This window comes from Oryctolagus cuniculus, chromosome 11 (assembly GCF_051225735.1).
Source record: "Oryctolagus cuniculus isolate XC-2025 breed Fujian yellow rabbit chromosome 11, ASM5122573v1, whole genome shotgun sequence".
NCBI classification, from domain to species: Eukaryota; Metazoa; Chordata; class Mammalia; order Lagomorpha; family Leporidae; genus Oryctolagus; species Oryctolagus cuniculus.
In genome coordinates, this window is record NC_142877.1 from 32,543,182 (window position 1) to 32,565,667 (window position 22,486).

General features: G+C 37.7%; 1 long non-coding RNA gene across 3 annotated transcripts in view; it reads right to left on the bottom strand.

Moving 5' to 3' along the window:
- LOC149123404 (uncharacterized) overlaps window positions 1-21,965 on the bottom strand; it is a 125,050-nt gene extending 103,085 nt beyond the window's left edge. For all 3 annotated transcript variants that reach the window (XR_016215908.1, XR_016215907.1, XR_016215909.1), the window contains exons 1-2: window positions 21,821-21,965; window positions 21,274-21,421 (exon numbers count right to left, since the gene is read on the bottom strand). This is a non-coding gene — a long non-coding RNA (uncharacterized LOC149123404). The remainder of the gene's footprint in view (window positions 1-21,273; window positions 21,422-21,820) is intronic.
- Between the last annotated feature and the right edge of the window lie 521 nt (window positions 21,966-22,486).

The window sequence follows — 22,486 nt, forward strand, 5'->3', positions numbered from 1 at the left end:
TGTCAGTCTACTGAAAAATACACAAATTTATGTTGTAATTAATATATGAAAAAAGAAATGGACAATAATTAAGGCAATAAATGTGACTAGAATATAAGGCATCTCATTAATCATATCCCAACCAGATTTCAACATTAACAAAATGCATCATCTTTAATTTCATAGTTACCTTCCAATCCAAATAGAACAAAACATACAATTAAGCCATTTAAAATACTTGGATTAGGTCATTGCATTTTTGGTCAAACCCTTTCCTTTAAAAGACAATGGATTTCTTCATAGGAAACTCCTGTTGGCAGGCCTACTTTTGAATACTGCCCATTGGTGTTTGGATCTTTCGTAAAAGGGAACAGTGCCCAACTGCCCCAAAATAGTCATTTCTTCTTGAGGTAACATTATTACAATATAAAATAAAAGATTTTCCACTGTTCCTGATCTTGGAGGGAAAGTTATCAACTTTTCATTACGGCATGTTTGCATGTCTTGGAGATGTTATTTATCAGATTAAGGAATTCACTTTAACTCCTCATTAGCCAAGAGTTTCTTTCATGTATTCATTTGAATTTAATCATGCCTTTTTCTCTCATCATGTGATCATATGATTATTCTGTTGATACAGTGAATCACATTGATTTTCTTTTCTTTTTTTAAAGATATATTTTATTTATTTGAAAGACAGAGTTACAGAGAGAGGTAGAGACAGATAGAGAGGTCTTCGATCCGCTGGTTCACTCCCCAGATGGCCTCAACGGCCGGAGCTGCACCATTCTGAAGCCAGGAGTCAGGAGCTTCTTGCAGGTCTCCCACGTGGGTGCAGGGGCCCAAGGACTTAGGACATCTTCTACTGCTATCCTAGGCCATTGCAGAGAGCTGGGTCAGAAGAGGAGCAGCTGGGACTCAAACCAACGCCCGTATGGGATGCCAGCACTGCAGGCCAGGGCTTTATAACCCACTGTGCCACAGCGCCGGCACCCACATTGATTTTCAAATCTTAAACCACTGATGTATTATTAGAGTGAACCCAATTGCTTCATGAAAGTTTTTCATATATATTAATGGGCAATAGGCTTTTAATAGTTTACTTAGTATTTCTGATTTATTGAAACTGGCCTATACTTCTCTTTAAGTGCATTGTATTTATCTGATACTGAAATCTAGATATCTAAATTATGTTGGCTTCATGATGAATGTTGGGAAATAATGAATTCTATTAACTGTAAGTTTATCTAAGATTTCTACCATTTTTCACTTAATTATTGTTAAAAATTCACTGGCAATATGTCCCTAGTTGAGAAAGGTGGTTAGGGGCTGGTGCTGTGGTGTAGCAGGTAAAACTGCCACCTGCAGTGCCAGCATACTATATGAGCACCAGTTTGAGTCCTGGCTGCTCCACTTCTGACCCAGCTATCTGCTGTGCCTGAGAAAGCAGTGGAATGTGGCCTAAGTCCTCGGGCCCCTGCACCCACGTGGGAGACCCAGAAGAAGCTTCTGGCTTTGGATCAACGCAACTCCAGCCATTTTGAGCATTTGGGGAGTGAACTAACAGATAGAAGACCTCTTTACCTCTCTCTGCCTCTGCCTCTCTGTAACTCTGCATTTCAAATAAACAAATAAATCTTTAATTTATAAAAGGTGGCTAAATGGCATACATAACTCTATAATATATTTGTAACCTCTTATATCTCTACAATTAATTTAAAATTTTTTAAATTCTGAATGAATCATCTAAGTCTAGAGTTCTCCATCAATGCCTCCAGTATATTTGAACTATAGATTCAATTTATAAACAGGCATGATAATGTTCAAATATTTTCTCTATCAACTGTTGAAATATTGTTTTTCCATAAATTTTGGTATTTTACATATATTTTCATATTTATTAGTATAAAGTTGTTCAGAATACTATTTTAACATCTTTCCAGTGTCTATAGGGTCTGGGTGATGCTCTCCTTCATCTCTTATATTACATATTTTTTTCTGCTCTTTCTTCTCTCTACCAATCTTGACATAAATTTTTCTTCACTGAAAACTATTTGTTACTTTCTATTATGGTTTTTAGTCAACTTATTTCAGATCTTATTTATTTATTTATTTATTTAATTGTTTTCTTAAGATTTTTTATTGATTTGAAAGGCAGAGTGACAGAGAGAGGAAGAGACAGAGAGTCTTCCATTCACTAGCTCATTACCCAAATGATTACAGCATCCAGGACTGGGCCAAACCGAAGCCAGGATCCAGGAACTCCATCCAAATCTTCTACTCGGGTTGCAGAAATCTAAGTATGTAGTCCATCAACTGCTACCTCCCAAGGACATTAGCAAGAAGGTGGATCTGAAGCAGAGGTGGGACTCTATCCCAGGCACTCTGAGAAGGGATGTAGGAGTCACCCCACGCTGTGGCATAACCTACTGAACCATATGCCTGTCCCTATTGCTCTTTTCTATATTGAGGTTAATGGCTATTTTCTGCTCTACTATCTTGATATAACTTTGTGGATCCATCTCAAGTGGTTCAGGTTATTTAATAATAAATAAATATGATTACTCAGACCAATGCCATGTGGTTTTGAACCTATGAATTCTTCTAGTTATTCTAATGTTTCTTGTTTTACATGTAAGTGTTTAATCCATTTTCAGTTGATCTTTAAATATGGTATGTGAGAAGGATCCATTCTTCTGTAAATGGAAATCTAATTTTTGCAATACCCCTTATTGAAGAGAATTTTTTCCACTCTATATTGCAGAACTCAGTTCCAAGAAAAGCAGATCCAGATTCAGGCAGATTAGAGGAAAATTTGAAGCCATTTACACATTTGTATTCTTTTTTTTTAATCCACAGTGGTGGTAAAAATACACAAGAAACAGCCACTTATCCATGGTAGCCAATGGCTACAAATGGAGTCAACCTTATGTTCCAGGGCATCCAGCCAATACAAAGAGAGATATCCCCAAACATCTGCATAACCGCTTCTAGCCCTGCCCCACCCCCATCCCTTTTATGAACCTATAGAAAATAGTATAACATACAGACAAGTGAACAGTCATATAACAAAGGTATGGCGGTTCCTACTCTGCTGGTTACCATGAAATTGGTTGCCATGGAGGCACAGAAATCGCAGAGCAAAAAGACATGGAAGAGAGAGACATAAGAACCTGATAAGCTTCACTTTCTGAACAAGTATTCTTTGCAATGTTGTTGAAAATCAATTGACCATACATGTGTGGATCCATGACCATGTTCTCTAGTCTGTTTCTTTGGCCAATGTGCATGCTATTTAGCTACATTTTTTATTTCCATAGATTTATTGTGCATTTTGAAATGAGATGTGGTATCTCTGGGTCTGTTCTTTTTGCTCATGTTTGCCATAACTTTTCAGGATGTTTTGTGTGTGGTGGGGAGTGAGGGGGTTCATATGAATTTTAGGATTGTTGTATTTCTATGAAAAAATATTGAGATTTTGATAGGGATTGCATCGAATCAGTATATTGATTGTGGAATATAAGCATTTTAACAACATTAATTATTCTAGTCCATGAACATGCACTCTTTTTCCATTTACTTTTATTTTCAAATACTTTCACCCATGGTCTATCATTTTAAGTGTACAAAAGCCTTACACTTTCTTGATTAAATTTATCCCTGTGTAATCTTCATAGGTTTGTAAATGGAACTGTTCTGACTTCTTTTTTAAATAGTTCTTTGTCAGCATGTGAAGGAGGAACTGCTCTTTATTTAGAAAGGTTTAAGAAGTATCAATGCATCCCACATGGGCACCAGTTCAGGTCCTGGCTGCTGCTCTTCCAATATAGCTCTCTGCTTTGGCCTGGGAAAGCAGGAGAAGATGGCCCAAGTCCTTGGGTCCCTGCACCCGTGTGAGAGACCTGGAGGAAGCTCCTTGCTCCTGGCTTTGGATCAGCTCAGCTCTGGCCATTGCGGTCATTTGGGGATTGAACCAGTGGAATGGAAGACCCCCCCACCCCCGGCTCTACTTCTCTCTGTAATTCTTCTGTCTTTCAAAATAAATAAAATAATTCTTTTAAAAAAACACAATGCAACTGCAGCCCCACATATATTGCAGCTCAATTCACAATAGATAAGACATGGAATTTACCTAAATGCCTGTCAACTGAAGACTGGATAAAGAAATTATGGGATATGTACACTATGGAATACTACACGGCAGTAAAAAATGAAATTCAGTGATTTGCAACAAAATGGATGAATCCGGAAAACATCATACTTAGTGAAATAAGCCAGTCCCAAAGGGACAAATACCATATGTTCTCCCTGATCTGTGAGAACTAATACAGCACCTAAACAAAATGTGTAGAAGTGAAATTGACACTTCGAGATGGGATGACTTGAGCAGCCCTTGTCTTGACTGTCAAGGAACAGTTTTCTTCTTTTGGGTTTTTTTTTTTTTATCATAATATTTGTTGAACTCTTAACATAGAGTTAATCATTTGCATATAAAGTCAATTGAGGATGGAGCTCATTAAAAAATAAGAATGGGAATAAGAGAGGGAGGAAGAAGTTTATAACTGTAAAGCTATACAGTTTTGCATACATTCCTACAGAGGTACTTCTAAGGGTACCATTTAAAAACTTGCCAAGGGACCTAAATTCCATTAAGCTAGGTTATAAAAATGCCATCTGAATTCTAAAGTGATCATATTAAGTGTTAAAGTGAACATATAGATAGAATTAAATGTCAAAGTGACCATATAAATAGGATCAAGTATCTGGTAATAACAAAAGAATTAAAAAGGAGAGAATGTTCCAACATGGGAAGCATTCCATACAGCAGACTCATAGAATGACAATTGCTTTAAACAGCACTCTGACCTCAGAATCAGCCCTTACAGCATCCTGGTCTGCCTGAAAAGCCCATGAGAGCATTTTAGGAATGGAAAGCCAAGACACTGTGGCAAAAAATGTGCTACATGAAGGATCTCTGTGAGACCCCAGTGGAAACAAGTGGCCATCAAAGAAAGATGTGCTTTCCTTTAAAGAGAAGAGAGAACTTCCAATTTGCTTACGGCCTTGTCGAAATACTGACAGAGTCTGTGGATTCAAAAGGCTTCTATAGCTGAGGCAGCTCACGTCAAGAGCTTCGGGTGGTCACTGATGTCATAGATGAGTGTTAATTGTTAAATTAACAACAGGAGTCACTGTGCACTAACTTCCCATGCAGGACCTCTGTCCTTAATGAGTAGTATTATGAGAGTTAACTGTAGAACCTGTTCTCAAACAGTTTGTGTGTGTGTGTGTGTGTGCATGCAAACTTGAAATATTTACTTAGTAGAAACTGGTCTTCTGTGTATAAAGTTAATTGAAAATGAATCTTAATGAAAAAGGGGACTTGGAATAGGAGAGGGAAGGAGATGAGGGGTGGCAGTGTGGGTATGGTGGAAAGAATAACCATATCCCTAAAGTGGTACTTAAGAAATTTGTATTCATTAAATAAAAGAGTTCTTTGGGAAAAAATGCAATGCAAGGGCTATGTTTAATTTTAAGTCAGCAAATGAAATGTAAAATAGTATTTCTGATGCAATTGAGAAAAATTAAACATAGTCTGGATATCAAAAGGCTTAAAAAATCTCCCATTAATTTTTAGGTATAAAAATGATATTGTGACTATGCTTTTATTAGTTTTCATCTATTAGAAATGTATAAATATAAGAGTATTCATATGTGAATCAATAAGATGTTTGCATTGTGCTTTAAAATACTATAGCCAGAATGGAAAGTCTGCATGTGAATGTATTTATGCATGAATTGTTGAATCAAGAATGGGAGAAAGGTAAAATTCTGACCAATTGTGGAACCCCAGTTTGCTTGGAAATTCCCATGCTATTAAGTTCAAGGTGTATATAGTATGTATGTGCATTTCTGTCTGTGAGAGTCTCTATTTCAAATATTTTTTAGAAAATTCACTCTCCAAACCCCAGGTCAGATAAGACAGTATATAACATAAAACTCCCTTTCCTGAATGTTGCCTTCCAAGGCAAGATCCAAAGACTACTACATTTTTCCACCTGATCAGATTGTCCCCAAACTCCTTACCAACCTGACAACAAGCAGCTTTGATGAACATTGGCCCCAGCTTAGCATTATTAAAATGTGGCAAGATGGGATTAAGATGGCAGAGTAGGGAAGGAGCTTGTTGCTCAAGTCTAGGAGAAGATAGTTTTTAAAAAGTGGAAAGAGTGCAGTCTCAGGGAAGAGTCAGGGAGAAAACAGCAGAGGAAACTCTACATAAAGTAGAGGAACACAGTGGATCTACATGGAGGGTGAAGACATGCACAACTTAGGACTCCAGCAACTGAGGGCCTCTGCACCAGCGTTGGAGAGCAAGGTGAGACCAGACTTCAGTAGCCCAAGCAACTGGTGAAAAAGCTGCAGAAAGAGCCTAGAGGGAATTCAGCTTGGAATCCCATGGGAGATGGTGTACTCGCCAGGCTAGAGAAGAAAAAAACAAAGGGGGAGGGCTCATTTTCTCTCTCTTTGATCATCTTGCAAAAGCACCCTGTAACAAGCTCTCAGAAAACAGACGCCATTTTGGACATATGTAACAGCTGTGCCAGCTTCGTGTCCATGCCCAGCAACCAGCCATGCAGAGACTCCTGAGTCTGGTGAGGAGAACAGTCTGGGGGCTGGGTGCTCATAACTCTGGGAGGCTTGTGTGCCAGGACTGTGAAACACTGAGGTTGCATGGGAGGACTCAGGGTGTGGCTGGGACATTGGGCAGTCACTGGGAGAGACTCTACAGGGTCAGGGCTCCCTGGCTACCTGGCAAGGGACACTGCTGGAGAATCGGAGCTTATACTGAAGTCTGAACAGATCCATTGTGTGGTCCTTGTGGCACAGAGGATGAATAATATACTCACTGGGACTACTGTCTAGGACTGATCTTCATCAAGGAGAGCAGCTCAGTTCAGTCTACGCTGACAAGAAGAGACCTCTCCTCTGATTTTTTTTTTTTAAAGAGAGATTTACCAGGCCAAACCTGGGTGTGTCACCTCAGACATGCCCTTCACCTTGGAGCACTGAACAGAGTTCCTTGGCCACAACCACTACATTCTTCTAGTTATTCTCTGAAAGCAGACAGTTCACTAATCCAATCAGACTGAGTTCAAAGATAAAAGCCACCACAGCAAAAAAATCAAAGAAGAAACCAATGAGTATCCCCACAAATACCAAAATACAGATACACCAATCCAAGAAACAAGAACAAGGAAGACAACAAGACACCCCTCAAAGAACACAACACCTCAATACTAGATTGTGAAGATGATGAGACTGAAGAAATGCCAGAAGTGGAATTCAAAAAATTGATCATAGGATGACTTGAAAGTAATCAGAAGCAAATGCATGCATTAATGGAATCTGTGCATAACATGAAAGAAAATTTCTACCACAAAATTGAGATCTTAAAGAGAAATCAAAATGAAATATTGGAAGTGAAGAATTTAATAGAACAAATAAAAAAATACAGTGGAGAGCCTTAACAATGGAATCAGTGAAGCAGAAGAAAGAAAATCTGACTTAGAAGACAAAGCACAGGAAATTATACAGTCAGACCAAACATAACAAGAAGAAATTAGAAAACTAAAAAAAACACTGTTGGGAATCTATAGGATACTATCAAATGACCCAACATATGGGTTCTAGGCATTCCTGAAGGCATGGAAAGAGAGAAATGATTAGAAGGCCTTTTTAGTGGAATAATAACAGAAAATTTCCCCAATTTGGAGAAAGAAAGGGGCATATAAGTACAGGAAGCACATAGAACTCTTAATAGATATGACCAGAAAAGATCTTCACCATGACACATTGTAATCAAACTCTCCACAGTAAAAGATAAAGAAAAGATTCTAAAATGTGCATGAGAAAAATTCCAGATTACTTTCACAGGATCTCCAATTAGATGCAAAGCAGACTTCTCATCAGAAATAAGACAGGCTAGGAGAGAATGGCAAGATATATTCCAAGTCTTAAGAGAAAATAACTGTCAACCCAGAATACTATACCTTGAATAGCTCTCATTTACAAATAAAGGTGAAATAAAGCTGGTGCCACGGCTCAATAGGCTAATCCTCTGCCTGCAGTACCAGCACACCGGGTTCTAGCCCTGGTTAGGGCGCTGGATTCTGTCCTGGTTGCTCCTCTTCCAGTCCAGCTCTCTGCTGTGGCCCAGGAGTGCAGTGGAGGATGGCCCAAGTTCTTGGGCCCTGCACCCACATGGGAGACCAGGAGAAACACCTCGCCCCTGGCTTTGGACCAGCGTGGTGCGCCGGCCACAGTGGCCATTGGGAGGTGAACCAATGGAAAAAGGAAGACATTTCTCTCTGTCTCTCTCTCTCACTGTCCACTCTGCCTGTACAAAAAAAATCTAAAAAAAAAAAAAAAAGGTGAAATAAAGACCTTCCATAACAAACAGAAATTGAAAGAGTTTATCATCACCTGTCCTGTCCTACAAATGATGCTTAAGGATGTGCCACATGCAGAAACACAGAAACATGGTAATTGCTACGAAAGAAGGTAAAGGAAGGAAATCTCTCAGTAAAAGTTCAAAGGAAATTGAAAGTTAAAAAATAGGAATTATTGGAAAAATGACAGGGCAGTCATTATTTATCAACAGTCACCATGAATGTAAATGGCCTCAACTCTCCAGGTAAATACAGACTGGCTGAATGGATTTAAAAACAAAACCTGTCTATTTGCTATTAGTGAGAAACAGATCTAACTAACAAAGATGCACTCAGACTGAGAGTGAAAGGATGGAAAAAGATATTCCATGCTAACAGAAACCAAAAATGAGCTGGTGTAGCCATTCTAATATCAGACAAAACAGACTTACACAAAAACTGTTGAAGAGACAAAGAAGGACACTAAGTAATGATTAAGGGATCAATTCAAAAGGAAGATAAGACTATTATAAATGTATATGCACTTAATTACAGGGCACTTGGCTATTTAAAAGAAATGTCAAGGGATCTAAAGGGAGACATAGACTCAAATACAATAGTAATGGGGGATTTCAGTACCCCACTTTCAACAATGAACAGATCAACCAGAAATAATATCAGCAAGGAAACAGCAGAGTTAATCAACACTATAGACCAAATGAACCTAACAGATATCTACAGAACTTTTCATCTTACAGTTGCATAATACACATTCTTCTCATATGCATATGGAACCTTCTCTAGGACTACATGCTAGGCCATAAAACAATGTCAGCAAATTGAAAAAAAAATAAAATTATACCATGCTTCCTCTCAGACAACAGAGGAGTGAAGCTGGAAATCAGGAACTCAGGAATCTCTGGAACATATGCAAAACATGCAGACTGAACAACATGCTCCTGAATTAACAGTGGGTCACAGAAGAAATCAAAAGAGAAATCAAAAACTTTCTGGAAACAAATGAAGATGACAAAACAACATACCAAAATTTATAGGATACAGCAAAAGCAGTGTTAAGAGGAAAGTTTATAGCAACTGGTGACTACATCAAGAAATTAGAAAGTCACTAAATAAATGAGCTATCAATGCATCTCAAGGATCTAGAAAAACAACAGCAACCAAACCCAAAACTAGTAGGAGAAAAGAAATAAATAAAATGAGAGAAGAAATCAACAAAATTGAAACCAAAGAAACAATACAAAAGATCACCAAAATGAAGATCTGTTTTTTTGAAAAAATAAACAAAATTGACACACCATTGGCCCAACTGGAAAAAAAAAGGAGAGAGAAGACCCAAATCAATAAAGTCAGAGTTTAAAAAGGAAATGTAACAGACACCACAGAATCATAAGAAATTACCACAAAGAGCTGTATGCCAACAAAGTGGGAAACCTAGAAGAAATGGATAGATTCCTGGACACATACAACATACCTATTTGAGCCATGAAGACACAGAAAACCTAAACAGACCCATAACCAAGACAGAAATTGAATCAGTAATAAAGGCCCTCCCAACAAAGGAAAGCCCAGGACCAGATGGCTTCACTGCTGAATTCTATCAAATATTTTAAAAAGAACTACTCCAATTATTGTCAAGCTACTCAAAACAATCAAAAGGGAGGGAATCCTCCCAAATTCTTTCTGTGGATCCAACATCACCTTAATTCCTAAACCTGAACAAGATACAACAGAGAAAGAATTACAGACCAATTTCCCTGATGGGCATGGAAAGCCAAGACACTGTGGCAAAAAAAAAAAAAGAAATGACCTAAATGAAAGATCTCTGCGAGTGAGATCCCAGTGTAAAGAACAGGTCATCAAAGAAGGAGGTACCTTTCTCTGAAGGGAGGAGAGAACTTCCACTTTGACTACGACCTTGTCTAAATATGATCAGAGTTGGTGAACTCAAAAGGCCTCCATAGCCTTGGCAACTCATGAGAAGAGCCTAGGATGATTACTGATGTCATAAACAAGAGTGTCAAATTGTTACGTCAACAAAAGGAGTCACTGTGCACTTACTCCTCATGTAGAATCTCTGTCTTTAATGTGCTATACATCGTGATTTAATTCTATAACTAGTACTCAAACAGTATTTTTCACTTTATGTTTCTGTGTGGGTGCAAACTGTTGAAATCTTTACTTAATATATGCTAAATTGATCTTCTGTATATAAAGATAATTGAAAATGAATCTTGATATAAATGGAAGGGGAGAGGGAGCAGGAGAGGGGAGAGTTGCAGGTGGGAGGGAAGTTATGGGGGGGGGGCATTGTAATCCATAAGCTGTACTTTGGAAATTTATATTCATTAAATAAAAGGTAAAAAAAAATATTTTAAAAAATTTCCCTGATGAACATAGATGCAAAAATCCTCAACAAAACTATAGCCAATCAAATCCAACAACACATCCACCAGGACCAAGTGGAATTTATCCCTGATATGAAGGGATGGTTCAACATTTGCAAATCAATCAATGTGATAAATCACAGTAACACACTCCAGAACAAAAAACTATATCATTATCTCAATAGATACAGAGAATGCATTTGATAAAATTAATACCCTTTCATGATGAAATATCTAAGCAAACTGGGCATAAAAGGAATATTCCTCAACCTAATTAAGGCAATTTATGACAAACACATGGCCAGCATCATATTGAATGGGGAAAATTTGGAAGATCCACTGAGATCCAGTGCCAGATAAGGATGCCTTACCCTCACAATTGATATTCAATGTAGTCCCAGAAGTTTTAGCCATAGCTATTAGGTAAGAAAAAGAAATCAAAGGGATACAAATTGGGAAGGAGGAAGTCAAGCTTTCCTATTTGCAGATAACATGATTCTATATATAGGGGATCCAAAAGACTCCGCAAGAGACTAGTGGAACTCATAGAAGAGTTTGGTAAAGTAGCAGGATATAAAGTCAATACTCAAAAATCAGCAGCATTTGTATACACATACAATGCCAAAGCTGAGATTGAGCTTCTAAGATCAATCCCATTCACAATAGCTACAAAAAAAATCAAATACCTCAGAATAAATTTAACCAAGGATATTGAAGATTTCTACAACGAGAATTACAAAACATTAAATAAAGAAATAGAAGAAGATATAGAAAAGGAATAATCTTCCATGTTCATGGATTGGAAGAATCAATATCACCAAAATGTCCATTATTCCAAAAGCAATTTACAGATTCAATGCAATACTAATCAAAATACCAAAGACATTCTTCTCAGATATAGAAAAAAATGATGCTGAAACTCATATGGAGGCACAGGAGACCTCAGATAACTAAAGCAATCTTTACAACAAAAACAAGCTGGAGGCATCACAACAGCAGATTTCAAGACATACTGCAAGGCAGTTGTAATCAAAACAGCCTGGTACTGGTACAAAAACTGATGGAGAGACCAGTGGAACAGAATAGAAACACCAGATATTAAACCAAACATCTACAACCAACTTATATTTGACCAAGGAGCTAAAACCAATCCCTGGAGCAAGGACAGTCTCCTCAACAAATGGTGCTGGGAAAACTGGATTTCCACATGCAGAATTATGAAGCAGGACCCCTACCTTACACGTTACACAAAAATCCACTCAACATGGATTAAAGATCTAAATCAATGACCCAACACCATCAAATTATTAGAGAACATTGGGGAAATCCTGCAAGACATTGGCAAAGGCAAAGACTTCTTGGAACAGACCCCAGAGGCACAGGCAGTCAAAACCAAAATTAACAAATGGGATTATATCAAATTGAGAAATTTCTGTATGGCAAAAGAAACACTCAGGACAGTGAAGAGGCAACCAACAGAATGGAAGAAATTATTTGAAAATTATGCAACTAATAAAGGATTAAATAACCAGAATATACAAAGAGATCAAAAAACTCCACAATAACAAAACAAACAACACAGTTAAGAGATGAGCAAAGCACTTAAACAGTTTTCAAAAGAGGAAGTCCAAATGGCCAACAGTCACATGAAAAAAATGTTCAAGATCACTAGCTGTCAGGGAAATGCAAATCAAAGCCACAATGAGGTTTCACCTCACCCCAGTTAGAATGGCTTTCATACAGAAATCAACAAACAACAAATGCTGATGAAGATGTAGGGAAAAAGGTACCCTAATCCGCTGTTGGTGGAAATGTAAACTGGTACAGCCACTATTGAAGACAATATGGAAATACCTCAAAAATCAGAATATAGACCTACCATATGACCCAGCAATCCCATTCCTGGGAATCTATCCAAGGGAAATGAAATCAATAAACAAAAAAGTCATCTGCACCTCCATGTTTATTGCAGTTCAATTCATAATAGCTAGGACATGGAATCAACTAAATGTCCATCAGCCAAAGACTAGATAAAGAAATTATGGCATATGTACACTATGGAATACTACACAGCAATAAAAAAAATGAAGTCTGGTCATTTGCAACAAAATGGATTAATATGGAAAATATCATGCTGAGTGAAATAAGCCAGTCCCAAAAGGACAAATACCATATGTTCTCCCTGATCTGTGATAACTAACAGAGCACCTAAAAGGAAATCTGTAGAAGTGAAATTGACACTTTGAGAAGCAATGACTTGAAGAGCCCTTGTCTTGACTGTCAAGGAACAGTGTTTGGTTGTTGCTGTTGTTCTTGTTTCCTTGTCTTGTTTTTTCTTAATGGAAAATGGGACTGGAAATTGGAGAGAGAGGAGGAGTTGGGGTAGGATTGGGTGTGGGACGGCAGGTATGATGGGAAGAATCACTATGTTCCTAAAGTTGTACTTATGAAATTTGTACTCACTAAATAAACTGTTTCTTTGGAAAAAAAAATAAAATAAAATGTGGCAGTTTCTTACAAATGGCCAATAAACAGTTCAAATTTTTAAGAAAATTTTGAAACTCAATATATGCTTTTGATTTCCTTGCATGAGGAGCGTCTATTAAGATTCTTCTCACACTTCCAATTCTGATAGTCTTTATGCATTTCAGTAAACAGTAGCTAAGTTCATAGTCATTCGTTTGAGAAAAACATCCGTTTTCTAAATATGAGTATACCCACAAACAAATGCCTTTACCAAACTATAGCAACTAAACATTAGAGTTAGAAAAACAGGCAAATACCAAAGAACAGAGAAGTCAGCATGGATAATAAAATGTGAAAATATGAAACAATAAGTCATTAAATTACAGATGAGACTGTAGATTCCTCTTTCCTATCTCTTTGCTCTCTTATAAGACATTTTACTTTTTTTATTCTCATTTTTTAATCTCTAAAATCTGTAATAATGAGATTTTGAAAAGGGTCTTCGTAGGTATAATAATTTTATGTGGAAAATTTTGATTGGAGGTTTTATTTATTTTTCTAAATTTATCTGACAGGTAGAATTATAGACAGTGAGAGAGAGAGACAGAGAGAAAGGTCGTCCTTCATTGGTTCACTCCCCAAATGGCCACTACGGCCAAAGCTATGCCGATCTGAAGCCAGAAGCCAGGTGCATCCTCCTGGTCTCCCATGCGGGTGCAGGGCCCAAGCACTTGGGCCATCCTCCACTGCCCTCCCGGACCACAGCAGAGAGCTGGACTGGAAGAGGAGCAACCGGGACTGGCACCCGGTGCCCATATGGGATGCCAGCGCCACAGGTGGAGGATTAACTAAGTGAGCCATGGCACCAGCCCCCGAGGTTTATTTTGTTCTAAACCAGTATCAAATTTACTAATGTTAAAACATCAACAATCTAGTTTGTATGTTATTTTTTGTTCATCTTGATAATCCTGTTGCATACCCTAGATTAAATCATTTACTTTTTAGTGAACTTTAAATAATACTGTTTGGGGCTGGCGCTATGGCATGGCAGGTAAAGTCACTGCCTACAGCACTGGCATCCTATAGGGGCACAGGTTGGAGTCCTGGATGCTCCACTTCCAATCCAGTCCCTGCTAATGTGCCTGGGAAAGCACTGGAAGATGGCCCAAGTGGTTGGGCCGTTGCACTCACATGGGATACCCAGAAGAAGCTCCTAGCTCCTGGCTTCAGACCAGCTCAGCTCTGGCCATTGTGGCCATTTGCGGAGTGAACCAGCATACGGAAGACCTCTCTCTCTCTCTCTCTGTAACTCTGCATTTCAAATAAAATAAATAAATCTTAAAAAATTGTTTTCCTTAAACATTTGTTAAAACTTATTAAATATTTTGATTGTTTCAAATATTTATTTGGTCAATTTAATTTTAAATATTATAATTGCTCAAGTATTTAACCTCTTGACTCATAAAAAATTTAAAAATTGGAGCTGGCATTGTAGCATAGTGGGCTAAGCTTCCTCCTGCAGTGCAGACATCCCATATGGGCACTGGTTCTAGAATGGGCTGCTTCTCTTCCGATCCAGCTCTCTGTTGTGGCCTGGGAAAGCAGTGGAAGATGGCCCAAGTGCTTGGGTCCCTGCACCCACGTGGGAGACCTGAAGGAAGCTCTTGGCTCCGGGGTTTGGATTAGCCCCGCTCCAGCCGTTGCACTGCTATTTGGGGAGTGAACTAGCATATGGAAGACCTTTCTCTCTCTTTCTCTCCCTCTCTCTCTCTCTCTCTCTGTCTCTCTCTCTATAACTCTACCTCTCAAATAAAAAAAAAGAAAGGAAAAATAAAACTTAAAAATTCAACAAACTGTGAAAAATGTACTCTTAAAAGTTAAATGTTACATATGTAAACATAAGAAAACTTAAATGATTGCTGAACTACTTAGTTAAAATAATGCACTGAACTAGGTTAAGTGCTGTAAAAAATTCAAAATTATAAAGTACAAAACTAACACAGATTTCTTAATAAAATTTTATTAGCACTAAGGTTTTGACTTCACTAAACATTTGATACTTAATTCTAAATCTCACTAAAGTTATAAGATACCTACTCAGTAAAGAAGAAGATCTCCATCCAAGTCAATCGAAGCTGTTTTCTACCAGAGATTTAGGTCAATCATTGTGTTTAGAACTACATAAACTATTATATCATGCCATGTAATTTTAGTGGTAGCCTCTCTTGTATCCTTGAGGGTTATAAGCACAAAAATTTCTAGTCAGGGAGTTGATCATATTCTTATTATAGACATGAATGGGTGTTCTAAACTCTACAGTGTCTAAATTAACCCACAATTACATGAGGAAGTGGTGATTTAGTTCATGACATTCCTGGATTCACAGTGTATGATAAAATCTACAGCTCCAATATGGGTTGATCACTACTTTCAAATATGCAATTTCTTTGACTCTTAAGGAGTAATGTGGGAATTTCAGAACTTATTTAACAGTTTATTTAGTGAACTCTCAAGCCTGTGACTAAAATAAATTGAAAATATGTTATCACAAAAATCACAAGAAAAAAAGAAAGGGAGCGAGGGAGAGAAGCATCATTATGTTCTAAGAATTGTATCTATGAAATATATGAAATCTGTTCTCTTTTTATTAATACTAAAAATCAATGAATAAATAAATAAAAAGGTCATGGAAAATATGGAACAAACAGTAGGAGTTTACTTTGGTGAGTTTCCCCAAAACAGCCCTAGACATTGTGGGCATTTGGGGATAAAACTGGTTTTATCCCCAAACATGTAGTTTTCCAAATGTTTATTAAACAATTAACAGACGTATAAAAATAGATATAAAAGATCATTTAGAAAAAATGTTTTAATTGATATTTTACATGAAGGAATGAATGAGAATAATTTACTATTAGGGAAAACAATGGCAACACATGTGATGATAGGTGGTGCCCAAAGGGTCAAACTCGGTTGAGGGAGAAAAAAGAATATGGTCTCTGTGATGTGAACACAGTTTCTGTTTCTACCGAAAATGCGGTTCATCTCCATGACCATTTCTGAGAAGGGACATGAGTGTTTGAGAAGCTGAAAACATAGGCCACTCTGGACCCAAACTAAATACAAACCTTAAAACAATGAGCCTCTGTCTGAATGCAGGTCTCTTGGCTGCATTAGCCAGAGTGGCACCTTAGCCAGTCCATTTTCTGTGGCTGTCCTGAGTAGCCATGTCTGAGGCAAGGAAATAATATCAACGCTCTTAGCTTTTAGCAGGCAAGGCGACAGTGAAGACAAAGAGAGAAAACCTGTCTTTCTCTCTTCCTACTAGAATATATACAACAAACTGGATCAAGACTGGGGGTCATGATATGACTTCCATCTTGCAAACCATACAGCATTTCCATTGTCCAGCCCTCCATTGTTCTGCTTTGTTGAGCCACATTTTCCCAAATATACAAATAGGCCACAGGATTATTGTATGTTCATTGTTAAGCAGTCCAGCCAAGGATCATTTCAGTCTCCTGGCTGGGAGTCACAAGACTTTCTCTGTTAGGGCTAGATACTACATATTTTAGACCTTAACAACTCCATATGATCTCTGTCACAACTACTGAGTTCTGTCATTGCATTACAAAAGCAACAACAAAAAACAGATAAACAAATAGGTGAACCTTTGTTCACCTATAAACTTTATTGGCAAATAAACTTTATTAGCAAAAACAGTAGCTGGCGGATTTGGGGCTACAATAAGTAGCTGATTTTTTTTATCTAGTCTAGGAGAATAAAATTCATTTCATTTGCTATTTGCAGTTTATTAGGACCTGATCTCTGTGAGTTTCCAGTCAGATTGACTCAGATGTTGACCCTATATAGTTGTAAATTATTTGGAGGCAGTTGAACGGGTAACCCCAAAGTTTATGATAGCACTACCTAGTATGTCTTTAAATCATTTTGGCTCTAACTTCAAATGTAAAATCTTACTTTATTGTTCTTTTCTGATGGAAAACACACACACACACACACACACACACACATGCTTGATCCTTAAATGCTGTTTGACCCAGTTTTGTCATTTTTCTGAATGAGTTATATAAATGAATCCTTCATATATTGTATATATTTTATTTGTAAATACTTGAATATTATATAAATATATATTTATAATATGTGTTTATAGGAGTCATGTTTATATCTATTCAATTTTTTAAAAAAATTAGTTGGCTAGATATTTGAGAGGCAGATAGACAGACAGACAGCTAGTATCCACTGGTTTTATCCCCAAATGCCCACAATGTCTAGGGCTGGGCTAAGCCAAAGCCTGGAGCCAGGACCTCAATCCAGATCTCCCACATGGTCGCAGGACCCAACTACTTGAGTCATCACTGCTGCTTCCCAGGGCGCACATTATCAGCAATCTAGAAACAGGAGCAGAGCCAGGACTTGAATCCAGGTACTCCAATATGGGATGTGGGCATCTAACTAGCAATTTTAATTCTAGGCCAACAGCACTGGCTGCTGCAGCCACCTGGGTAGTGAACCAGCAGATGGGAAGATTGCTCTTTTGTCTCTTCCTCTCTCTGTGTAATTCAAACTTTCTAAAAAAAAATAAATGCTAGGCCAAATATCCCTTTTTCTGAAATTTGGCTATTGACCATCTAGATTTAAAGCAAGCACTTCATCATTCTATACATGGTACCAAGGACAAACAGCACAAATATCTGGTGATGGGGGTGAAGCAAGCACAGTGTTCGAGGCCCCCAAATTAAATAATTTGTCAAACAACTCAAGTTTCCTAGATTTCTTGGACTTTTCTAGATCCCTGGTGCTATCTCCAGGTACTACCTATGTCTTCACAGTCACTGAATGAATGAATGAATGAATGAATAGCTCTGGGATATTTCCCAGTTCTTCTATTATATAACCACTTGACTACAAACAGCAGGACTCACAATCCTGTCTTCTCATCCACACATAAGGGAGTTCTATTAAGTGAAGGAACAATGAGTTCAAGTCTGGAAACAGATGAATGCAATCATCTGAGATCTCTCAAGATTAGAGTATAAAAGATTATTTTGATGATTGTTTGAAAACTAAGGAAAACTTAAAGAAAAAAATGAGCCCCCTCATTAGCTTTGACTTTTATACAGGGTTGAATCAGATTAATTTTAGGAAGCATTCCAAAGGTAAAATAATACACATCTACCATTTTTCAGTTACCTCACAATTCACCTCTTCTGGTTCCTTCTGTGTCATCAAGCATAATTGCTATACAAACAAGTTCCCATCTCTGTTTCCAGGGTACATAATTCTGCTAGCCACCAGTTCCCATTCAGAGGTCCTCAAACAGCTCCATCCTCCTCCAAGTTTTTCCTCTTCCTGACTTGCCCACACTGTGATACTACCATCAGCTTGGCCCCCTAGCTCAAAGCCTTAGAAACGTCTTTGACATTTTGCTTTCTCTCACCACCACCCCTAAAGCCCCATCAGCAGCTGATTCCCATTAGTGCTACTGTGCTCTCACGGACAGCTGCCTATTACTGGTCTTCATTAGTTTCAGTTGCCTCATGTGACCATTTCTCTCTCAGTGCTTCCACTTTCCCTGGAATACTGTCTTCAACCACAGGCTACTTTGCTCAAAAATGTATTTCCTTGTGCTTCTTTCCATACCCCAATCTAAAAGTGTTGATTAATTCTTATTAGTGGGCAAATAAAATTCCAAGCCAAGAAACCACCTAACCTATACAATAACACTTCCATCATAGACTCATTTCAACTATCTCAAGTCCTTACTCATTTTAAATTCCCTGAAACACATTTTCTGTAACCATTTTAGACTACTATATTTCCACCAATTCCAACTTGGATTAAGGTCTTTCCAATCCACCCATGGAAAGAAAACCTCCCACTCTTTCATGTTTCACAGTTTCTTTCTCATATCTACATGCTTAAAATTCTTAGGAATTAGTAAATGAGAATGCATATGGTGATAGAATCTGACAGTCTTGAGTTTGCACCCAAAGATTGACATGTCACCTCTGCAACCTTTGCCAACTGACTACATGGCTCTGTTCTATGCTGTAACTTTCACTCATCTATACTAATTTAGAACAAGAGAATTTACCTCTCCAGGATTTTTTAGGTTTAAATAGGTGAAACTGGTCTATGTGACATTTGTAAGAATCTTATAACATCATGTCAATATGTTTGAGTTTGCCTTCTAGTTAAAATTATTTAATGAGAGCCTAGAGAACGATTGCTCTTGGCTTTCCAGAATCCTGCTTTTAGAAACAGCCTCCTGGGGAATTATTCCGTCTCATTAGGTCCGGTCTTGGTGAGACTATAAATCAAAGCACTTAGCCTACCCTGCCAAGCTTGTGGCCACATCACTTAAGCTAGACAAATTGAACTTTCTGTCCTGAGACTTTGTACCTTAAATTTAGTAATTGAATGTTGATTAATAAAAATAGTAATTGGAGTATACTCACTCCAACATTGGAGCCCCAGCAGAACAGTGGCATAATTACTGTCACTGAGACCCCAGGCTGGCTTATTTCATTCATTCTTACCGACATTTTTCCTTCCTTATTCCCTTCAGTTCCATGTCTTCCCACTCCTGTCTCTCAAAATTTCCTTTCTGCTAGAGATAGCAGATTTGAGTTTTGTTACTTATAAAGAACCCTAATATGGAATTATGTCATATATCTTTTAACCTCCAACAACCAAAATGCAAAGTCTAACACTTAAAGTCCTCATCCAGTTTTATAATATTAAAAAAAAAAACTTCCATTGTTTCATCCACATTCACTTTGGTTTATCATCTTAATTCCTTAATAAATCACAATGCATGCACATAAGTTTTTACTTCCTCTCTGAAAATTAAACCTTTATTCCTATCTTGTTCCAAAAATAATTTAATATTCTGAAATATACAATAGAAATACATATAAAATTAAGGAAATGGAGGAAAAGTTAAAGTGAAGAGGCTTTTTTTCGCATAGTTGTAAAACAAACTGAAAAAATCCATTACCTTCACTATAAGATTCAGTCATTTGAAACACATAATTTACGGTCTAAGGTTTTCTACCATAATTATTCCTTAGATCCACCTGGGAAGGTTTTTTTTCCTTTTAAATATACTACTAGCTCTCATCAAAGAGCAATTTGATCTGAAGTTCTGGGTATGGAACCTAAAATGTAATCCTTTCTGCATGACCCCAGTTAATTCTCATAAACAATAGGGATAAATTTTTGAGAACAATTGATCCAATCAATTATGCATAATAGTTAAAATGGGATGTTGAAATGATACTTTTCAGGCGCAGAATAACACTGAGGAGTATGAAGAGTTGGTAAAATAAGCTCTCTTGAAAAACACTAATACTCTACAATTATTTTTCCATCAAAATACAATAGTGCCAAGAACATGGCCTCTTCCAGGTAACAAATCTTTAAAACCAAAGTGAAATTTTAAAACTACTTCAAATAGCATCTGTCCGGTAGGCAGATGGCATGTTTTAGTTTGTTTCCCGTTTCTACTTGGTGGAGTTCATGGAGTATTTTGAGAATCAGTGGGTAATTAGGAATTGGGTGCCAATTTAGTTATTTGATTTGGAAATCAAGTCTTTGAAAACCATCAATTCCAAATATAGGGCAAGCCCTTCCTATTATTGTATCCCAGAAAGTGGTAATAAGAATACTCTAAAAATATTTATAAATGTTGTAGCCAGATCCTCTGGGCTACAGGTGGAGGTTACTCAGCTGCCAGGAAAAGTAAGACACCTGCTATGTCCTTGAGTACCCTTTGATGCGTAAGAGGATAATAAAGTCTGTATTAACATAAATCCAGGAATAGATAATTATAAATAAATGTGAGCATTTTGGGAGACCATTCTGGAAAGGCACACACAATGGTCCCTGGCAGTAAGGAATTAAATCTGATGGCCCAAAGCCGGTTTTGTTCAATGAAAAGAGTGGCTGGAAAAGTTACTTACCTGCCCAAAAATAGGTCATTAACACCTTAGGAGACATTACTTCATCAGATTCATAGTTAGCTGCTCATCTTGGTCAGTTCAGTAGCTATTTCCAGAAGTTCTCTGATTATGTGACATTGTGCTTGGTTGAGAGTCATCAATCTCAAACCTAAGTGTGAAAAAGGATCAGTTGAAAATTTTATTAAGAAGGGAAATCTGTGAGACTCAATTCCAAATATTATAGGGTAGTCCAGAATCTTCATTTCTGCAGGCACTCTGGGATACTTTATTTGCAGGTGACCAAAAGGCAACTCCTAGAGAAACCCATAAGGAGTAACATCACTCCTTTATTGAGGGAAATGATAGGAGAGAAGGGAAGTACCCAGGGAAAAATCTAAGTAAAACAAGACTCTGGCTTTACTCTACGGGTAAAGGAATTGCAGCCTCAAAAAACAGGGGATGATAGGAGAGTTCTGATTGCAAGCATAATCCAGAAAGTAGGGGAAAATCAAAAGGAAGAGGAAGTAAGAAGTGGCAAAGAAAAGGCCTCAGCATTACAAAACTTTACCTAACACCATCATTGGGAGAACAGCCATTTGGGAAGTGTAAGAGAATTCCACTCAGCAAGTGTTAACTGCCTGGCAGGATTGCACCACGTGGTTTGGAATCATTGTCTTCACTAGGTAGCAGTTGCAACCTGTTAATCAATGGTTCTAATTCAGCAGTCATCACTACAACTGAGTTCAATTTGGGCCTTTGATAGATGATGATACCAATTGTTTCTGGGGTGTAACCTAGCCCTTTGTGCTTCTTCAACAATTCCAGCAAGAATTGAGAACTAATACTCTGGAAGTGCATTTTTCAAACTTGGGGGCATTTCGTAATTGCCTGGAAAGCTAATAAGGAACATTCGCCATTATTCCTTAAAGTAAGAAGAGCCTTTTGTGTTTTCTAAGTCCCCAAGGTGATTCTGATGCCTACCAAGTTTGAAAACAACTGATCTAGAGTGAAGCTGCCTAGATTTGAACTGGGGCTTCACTATCCATCTCCAGGATGCCTTGGGCATATTACATGCCCCGACTGTGTTTCATTTTCCACTTCTATAAAGCAAAAATAACAGGATACATCTGATGAGAGATGAATGTGAATGACTCCAGAGGTGCTGTTCCTTCTCACTTATTGGCTAGCTTGCTAGAGAGCTGACTCATTAACTCTCAGCTCAGTAGAAGAACAG